This window comes from Pyxicephalus adspersus, chromosome 9 (assembly GCF_032062135.1).
Source record: "Pyxicephalus adspersus chromosome 9, UCB_Pads_2.0, whole genome shotgun sequence".
NCBI lineage: Eukaryota > Metazoa > Chordata > Amphibia > Anura > Pyxicephalidae > Pyxicephalus > Pyxicephalus adspersus.
In genome coordinates, this window is record NC_092866.1 from 64,554,777 (window position 1) to 64,563,625 (window position 8,849).

Consider the following 8,849-nt stretch of genomic DNA (forward strand, 5'->3'; position numbering starts at 1 on the left):
AGGAGGCAGTGGGCCCTGAGATGGAGCAAGGAGGGCATTATAACAGAAGGCCATTACCTATGTGGACTCTGTAGAAGCAGTAGCTATTGGAGACATGAATGGATGAGCGAGATTCAAATCTGTCCTTACCTACTATATAGTGAAAGCACATGAAAGGGATTGGGTTTGGAGGAATCAGTTGGGAAAGAAGACCCTTTTGAGCTGGAGTCTAGTCGGGCATCGAGAGCTGGGTACTGGGAGGAGGAGGCGGTGGGCCCTGAGACCGAGCAAGGAGGGTATTATAACAGAAGGCCATCACCTATGTGGACTGTGTAGAAGCTGTAGCTATTGGAGACATGAATGGATGAGCGAGATTCCAATCTGTCCTTACCTACTATATAGCGAAAGCACATGAAAGGGATTGGGCTTGGAGGAATCAGTGGGGAAAGAGGAGCTTGTTGATCTGAAGTCTAGTCTGGCATCTAGAGCTGGGTACTGGGAGGAGGAGGCGCTGGGCCCTGAGACGGAGCAAGGAGGGCATTACAATATAAAGCCATCACCTATGTTGACAGTGTAGAAGCTGTAGCTACTGGAGACATTGCTTTGTAGGGCACTAACTTTTCCTATATGCTAGCTGTAACTTTCTAAAATGCAGCATGGACAGCCTTGTTAACTGGCATCTACAGCCAGGTACTGGGCAGGCGGCAGCAGTAACAGAAGGAGGAAGAGGTGATGGGTTCTGGAACAAAGTGTGTACGGCATTAGTATCTGGCATCTAGGGTTTGGTACTGGGCAGGTGGCAGCATCATTTACAGCAGGAGGAAGAGGCGTTGGGCTCTGGGATGGTGCGGGGACTGCATTGGCAACTGACATCTACAGCTGGTTACTGGGCAGGCAGCAGTATCAGTAACAGCAGAAGAAGGAGGAGCTAGGCCCTGAGACAGAGTGTGGATGGCATTAGTAACTGGCATCTAAAGTTGGGTACTGGACAGCAGCAGTAACAGCATGAGGAGGAGACATTTAGCACTGAGACGGAGTGTGGACGACATTGGTAATTGGCTGTATCTATATATCTATCTAGCTATCTATCTATCTAACAGTGAAACACTCTACCTATCTGAGTACAGTAGATTTCAGGACTGCACAAATACAGTACAATCCAACAACCTATCTGACTAATAGTGTGAGTGTGACACAGTCTACCAAAGTAAACCACTTTTTTCACTTTGACAAAGAAAGCAAGCCAAGCAGCACAGAAAGGTTGTGATGCTATCAGCAAATCTCTGTCAGGAGTGGTAAATGCAGTCCGATCGGCAGTCTGCCACAACAAACATGGAAGGGGGCATCCCTGCTCTAATTGGAGGGCCCTGTGCATCATGTGGGAGGTCCCTACTTGTTTAAATGCATTGTGGGAGGGTCGAATTCGGGTATTCGAATCCAGCAAAATTCGGGTTGGGTCCACCCGAATTCGGTCATATTCGGGTTGAACATTAGGACGACCCGAATTCGAACAACAACACTAGTCTTTACCTCTCATTGCAAAAAAACTATTTTTCTGTTGATACATACTGTCACGGTCCCTTCCGTGACAGAAGTTTGAGGATCTGTCAGACAAGCTGCATATGTGAATATCTGACAGTCTCTTTTTAGGGTGTCTGCAAGGGGTGACCATTCCCTTTTCCCTAGTCATTTGAGGCCTAGTAGTATATACACCTTTCTGTTTCCCTCCCCTCCCTGTTATACGTGACACATACTCAGTATAAAAATGAGGTAAAGATACCTTTTAATATACATAACATAATGCCTCACACCTCAATTCCTTCTATTTTGAAGGAGTTTGATAGGTTTGGCTTGGTAAGCAGTTTTAAAGTCGAATATAATAAATCGCAATTGCTTAATGTAACCCTCCCCCAGACCCGAATCAACTCCATAGGCATTAACACTACCTTTACCTTTAATGAAGCTATCAAATATTTGGGGATTACGTCAGACCCCACCAAATTATTCACATATATTTATTCCGCCTTTCTTAGTAAGATTCAATCAGACCTCTACAAGTATGATCCTCTATAGTATGCCCCGCATACTTTTTTTTTTACAAACGCTACCGATACACCTTCTAGCTTCTAGCTTCTATACCTACTAAAACTTCAGAAACTGTTCTCATCATTTATATGGAAAGTAAGTAAACGGCCTCACATAGCCACATGTTGGCGATGCCTATCACATAGAGGTGCTATGCTACGTATATGATGGGAATGTCCGCCTATCCTTCGTTTCTGGGATACAATCATAGAAGTCTATAATAAACTGACCAGTTAGGATGTCCCTAACAACCCCAAAGTGGCATTATTATCCATGATTCCGGGTTGGGTTAAATCTGCCCAAAGGAGTGTGCTCCGCCATTTCTTAACAGCATCCAGAGCAGTCATTCCCAGGTTCTGGAAACAGACCAGCACTCCTTCCATAAAGGATTGGTTTGTGGAACTTGAAAGGATTCAGCATATGGAAATGTTGGTAGCCAAAGATGAAGATCAATATGAAAAAAATAAATTCATGTTCTAAGCTTGGGACTGGTTTAAGGAATCTCGTCAGTTCCAGACTTATCTGTGGTGAAGTGACATCCGCCCCTTGGCATTGATATAGCGAGATATGTTAAATCTTTGGCCTTGATTCATCAAGCAAATTGGAAGCTCGCTCGCGCATTTGTATTCGCGATCTTAAATCAGAAGCTGTCACCCTATTCAACAACTGAATGAGCTCGCTGCCGGAGCCACGCATCCCCGGCAATTTTACGCTGGCGAGCTTGCATTAAAAGTCACTGTTCCCCTAAAAAAGCATTCTTTCTAAATGCACACATATTACCCTTAGCCCTAAAAAAAATGTTTGTGCTGTTCAAATGTTTAAAACATCTATATGCGCTAAGAAAAAAACATTTTAAAGTGACTTATTTCTTTCCTGTTGGGCAAGAGTTAACTGAGTTCAACTCCTCTACATAGGCGCCTATCTAAAGGCATATGATGCCTGATCGGAGGACCGGCCTCGGGGAAAATCTTACGACTTTCCGTGGACGAAGGCTCGGCTTTGCCGTCGAACTAGATTTTCCCACAAAAGTCACAAGCACACACGTTTTGTTTTTTGCTTAAAAAAAAAAAATATATATATATATATATATATATATATATATATATATATATAAATGTAATTACTATAGTTATTAAAAAAAATATTTTATATATATATATATATAAAAATGTAATTATTGAGTATGCAACTCAGCTGGACAACTAATTGACAACCAGTTTGGACAGCAAGTGGAAGTGTGTTTGTATACAATAGTGCTAAGATCAGGCAGCACAGCACAATGACAACAAACCTATAACACAACTACAAATGAACAGAGGAGTTGTGTGGGGACAAATCATATCCAGCTTGATAGAAATAAGTTTGCAGTATTGCAACCAAAAGAAAAAGTAACAAGAAGTGCAACAAATGTAACTATAAATGAAGCAAGTTTGTGATGGAGTAGAATGTAACATAAAAAAGTAACACTTACAAAAAAAAAAAAATCAATTAATGATTCAAACTGACCTGTAAAATGACTGGAGAACACAGAACAGCGCGCAGGTGTGCGCTAATCAGTTGCTATCACCTCACCATTGAGGATAACATCTCCTGAATTGAGCAGCTGAAAATCAATAGCCTTAATTGGCGTATTTGCGATCTTTGCGGGGAAACCAGCAGGCGAGTCCACTAGACCTTGGGCCCGACTCGTGGTAATAGACTTCGCCGTCCACCGCATAAATACGCACATTGAGTGTATGCGCATTTAATTGATGAATCAGGGCTTTGTATTTATCTTTTTGATTCAAAGATTGGGTTGTCTATATGTGGCTTGCATCATTTACCCTTCCTTTCCTCCCCTAATTACCCCATAATGACCACTCCATCCCCCTTATGACATGCTAGGGCTATGTACTTGTCTGTTTGTCCCCTTGTTTCCCCCTAAAGTTTTGGTTTAGTGACACCATTACGTGAATGGCCTGTTATAAATATTGTCCCTTCCATTCTTTTATGGCTTTGGTAAATATCATTGTTCTGCTAGACATAACCTGTAATCAGTTTTCTTTCTTCCTTTGATATGCTTTGTACATTATATATTTAGTATGTCCAATTGTTATATGCATTCATGTTTATTTGATAATACTGGTATATTTCTATTTTTTAAAAACTCAATAAAACTTGATTGAATCTAACATGAGTTAAAAATGATGGGAAACAGGAGCCAGACTGAATATACATTAACAAACTGTCTTATACATAAATATAATTTAACAATTTTCATATACTCACTTGCACGTGGTTATACACAGATAATATCTCTGCTATAGGCAGGGTTGTGGTGGAACTCTGGTCTCCAATAAAACCAACCAATTTCCCATGTTTTCTGCAGGAATAGTTTGGGACAGTCTCTCCTGGTCCAGATAAAATCTGTAAAACATTTCTTATGGCTTTTCTTGGATGAGAACACGAGTCATAAAGATGATAGCCCAGGGTCACATTAGGCAGGACTGCTGAGTTGTTTTTCATTTGGTCCATGGCAAATGGAAAGAAGTTTCCAGTGAACCTATATGTAGAAATATATGTATATGCATATTAGTATTTATTCGATTAGGTAGGGAGACCCAAATAGGTCTTAGGAGGGTTTCCCTCGCTTAAGAGGGCTCACCCTGCAAGCTGTAGTGTCCATCCAAACAGGAGGAGGGGAATTTCTCCTTCACTTAGTTGTAGGTTTAAAGCTTGCAGAAAGACTTATTTAATTCCATGGGCCAAAATGCATTGCAGGAAAACTTTTACTTTTTGGGAACCTTTTTGTAGAGGAATCCTAAGTAGGAGATGTGATGTGTAAGATAAAATATATTATCCTTGTGTAATATATAGTTGTCTTATGTGATTCTTTTTAGTACTCCTTTTACAATGAATAACCTAGGCTACCCAGTTAAAGTACTAAGACTTTCAACCAACTCTTTGGATACAAGTCAGTGTACTGATCCCTCTCTTATATTTGATTCATTTGTTCATTTATTATATTTTACAGAAAACATTTTGATATTGCTATATATGTAAATGGTGCAGTATTTTGTTTTTTTATTAGGTATTATTCGTAAAATTGATATACATATTTTGCAATGTTTTTTTATATAGTTCCTTGTCTCTGCCAACCCTAAAATAGCCAAACGGCGAAACATTTCGTTTTTGTATTGCATGGACCTTTCTTTCTTGCTTCCCCATTAAGCAGAATGCATACCTTAATTTTTTAAGTGGCAGGTGAACTCTGTATTAAACGGTTTCTTGCTTTTTTTCATACATCCTCAAAGATTGACAAGTAGAGTTTTATTTGGCAAACAAAAAAATGATATTCCTCACATTTATAACATGTAATACAACAAACAGAAATTGCTTGTTTATACACTTATTTCTGATTCACCTCATACCTTGAGATGTAGTCGCTTATTTCTAGACAACAATAACCTGCACAGTGTTTAAACCGTATCCAAAATTTTACATATAAAATTGTTTTTTCCTGCAAACCGTATATACCAGAAGCATGAGTGGGAGATGTTTTTTCAAGCAGCCTTATTTTCCCGACGTGTTTTGCCCTTTATAGGCTTCTTCAGGGGTAGCTGTGTGTTTTTTTGTATAGGTTTGTGTACAATATTTGTTATACAAAAACTTGAGGTAGGTCTTCTCTGGTATTTTGAATAGTGCTGTTCCTTTTTTGGTCTAGTTATCTTATAATGGAAATGTATGCACTTCCAATTGGGGCTGCCTCCGCAGCTTACCAGTGGAGCAAGAACAGGGGAGAGAGAGGGATCATGGATCCAATTCAGTCTCTCTAATTGAGAAAATCCTCTGGGGTGACAGAGACGAGCTGCAGCCACTGCTTGTGTATGTATAGAATGTGGCAACGCTCAAATTCAAATTCATTACAGACATGAGCCGCAGCCAACACAAAAGTGTCTTTACCTCTCATTGCAAAAAAAACTAATTTTCTGTTGATACATACTCGGTATAAAAATGAGGTAAAGATACTTTTTAATATACATAACATAATGCCTCACACCTCAATTCCTTCTATTTTAAAGGAGTTTGATAGCTTTGGCTTGGTAAGCAGTTTTAAAGTCAAATATAATAAATCAGAATTGCTCAATGTAACCCTCCCCCAGACCCGAATCAACTCCATAGGCATTAACACTACCTTTAGGGTATGTAATGAAGCTATCAAATATTTGGGGATTCATACTACGTCAGATCCTACCAAATTAGTCACATATATTTATTCCGCCTTACTTAGTAAAATTCAATCAGACCTCTACAAGTATGATCCTCTATAGTATGCCCTGCATACTATCTATTTTCCAAATGGTACCAATACACCTTCTAGCTTCATACCTACGAAAACTTCAGAAACTGTTCTCATCATTTATATGGAAAGTAAGTAAACGGCCTCACATAGCCACATGTTGGTGATATCACATAGAGGTACTATGCTACGTATATAGTGGGAATGTCCACCTATCCTTCGTTTTTTGGATACAATCATAGAAGTCTATAATAAACTGACAGGTTAGGATGTCCCTAACAACCCCAAAGTGGCGTTATTATCCATGATTCTAAATCTGCCCAAAGGAGTGTGCTCCGCCATTTCTTAACAGCATCCAGAGCAGTCATTCCCAGGTTCTGGAAACAGACCAGCACTCCTTCCATAAAGCTAGCTAAATAGCCAGGGATAATTACGAGGCTATTTCCTGATTGGCCGGTGGGTTGGACGAAACTGATAAAGCTTGGTAGCCTTGGCACGTCCAGAGTCAGCACTACCTGCATGTGCAGGAGAGAGATGCCTGCGCTTTTGCGAGGAAGAGATACTGTAAGTGTAAAGTATTAAGTAGAGGTTGGGTTACCAATCTTGATTTTCTAGTATTTTCAATTACTTTAAAGAAATCCTTTGCAGGTTTTCTGGATTACCCAGCTTCACGGATGAAAATCTATTCTCTCCAGGCTTGGACAGTTTTAATAAATCAGTTTCATTGTTCCACTGTTTAATTACTTCATTTTTCTTGATAAGTTGTAGTTCTTTCCTATTTATAACCTTAATCTCCCTATCTTTCTCTCTTTTGTATTATCCTACCGACATGATGTAAGAGCTATGCACTTATCTAGTGATAAATAATGCAATAACATGTATACTGCATATGATATAGCTTTTTATGATTTGTTGATAAATCCTGACACCACCTATATGATATATTTTTATATAATAGCTATTTATAGGTTCTCCCTACCTCCTGAATGGCCAAAATGGCGAAATGCATTTAGATCTCTTTGGTGTATACTTATCTTTTCGATTTTTTGGAAATCACTTATATTAGTTAGGAGAAACTTGTTTAGAAGCATACTTTACATACCCCACTGAAATGGACAATAAATTAAATGTGAGATGTGAAATTGATGTTTTTGCTATATTTGAAGTGTTTTTATCAGTATGCATAATTATATAATAATGACCTGATATTAGGAGGATCATAAAACAGGTTATGTGTAAAGCTCCTATCTCTTTTATGCCAACTAGAATAGATTCTGACTGGTAGGAGAGGTCACCAAGTGTCATTGATAATTAATAAAAAAAATAGCTTTATAACGGCATTTTTATTTGATTTCTAAAACTTGTCTAAGTAATTTACACTATTTTGTATACACTGTGTTTGTAAGAAAAACAACCAAGTCTGAAAAAAAAACCTAAAGAAATGTATGCTTAACTTTGTGGTCAATGTAATCCATCCTTTCCATAGTATGGATATCAGGTGTTGTAGCAGCAATACCAGTTCTTATTATGAAGGCCACACATGTTTGAAAATTTGACAATATTTTATATAACAGATTTGATTCTCTCTCCCCGCTCTCATCCATGGATGTTATTATTCCAACCCAAGTCCATCCAAAGTGTTGTATTAGTTTTGATATGCCATCATAAATCATTTTATCATCTTGGACAGTGCTGTAAAAGGTGGGGAATATAGCTCTGTTCCTTAAAGAAGGGTCTGTTGCCCCATAACTGATCTAAAGCACACAAAACACAAGAAATAAAATAATAATAAAATAATCAAACAAGTGAAAAACTCAAATATTCTAGTAATTTCTACAAAGTATTCATTGGAATGTGTTTACAAAGGTGGAAAGAAGTTTCCAGTGAACCTATATGTAGAAATATATATATATGCATATTAGTATTTATTCGATTAGGTAGGGAGACCCAGATAGGTCTTAGGAGGGTTTCCCTTGCTTATGAGGGCCCTGCAAGCTGTAGTGTCCATCCAAACAGGAGGAGGGGAATTTCTCTTTCACTTGGTTGTAGGTTGAAAGGTTGCAGAAAAAGTTATTTAATTCCATGGGCCAAGATGTATTGCAGGAAAACTCTTACTTTTTGGGAACCTTTTTGTAGAGGAATCCTAAGTAGGAGATGTGATGTGTAAGATAGAATATATTATCCTTGTGTAAAATATAGTTGTCTTATGTGATTCTTTTTAGTACTCCTTTTACAATGAATAACCAATGCTACCCAGTTAAAGTACATTGACTAAGACTTTCAACCAACTCTTTGGATACAAGTCAGTGTACTGATCCCTCTGTTATATTTGATGTGTTGATTCATTTATTATGTGTTCATTTATTATATTTTAGAGAAAAAAAATTGATATTGTTATATATAAATGGTGCAGTATTTTGATATTTATTAGGTATTTTTCGTAAAATTGATATACATCTCTTCCAAAGTTTTTTTTATATACCGTATTTTTCGGCGTATAAGACGC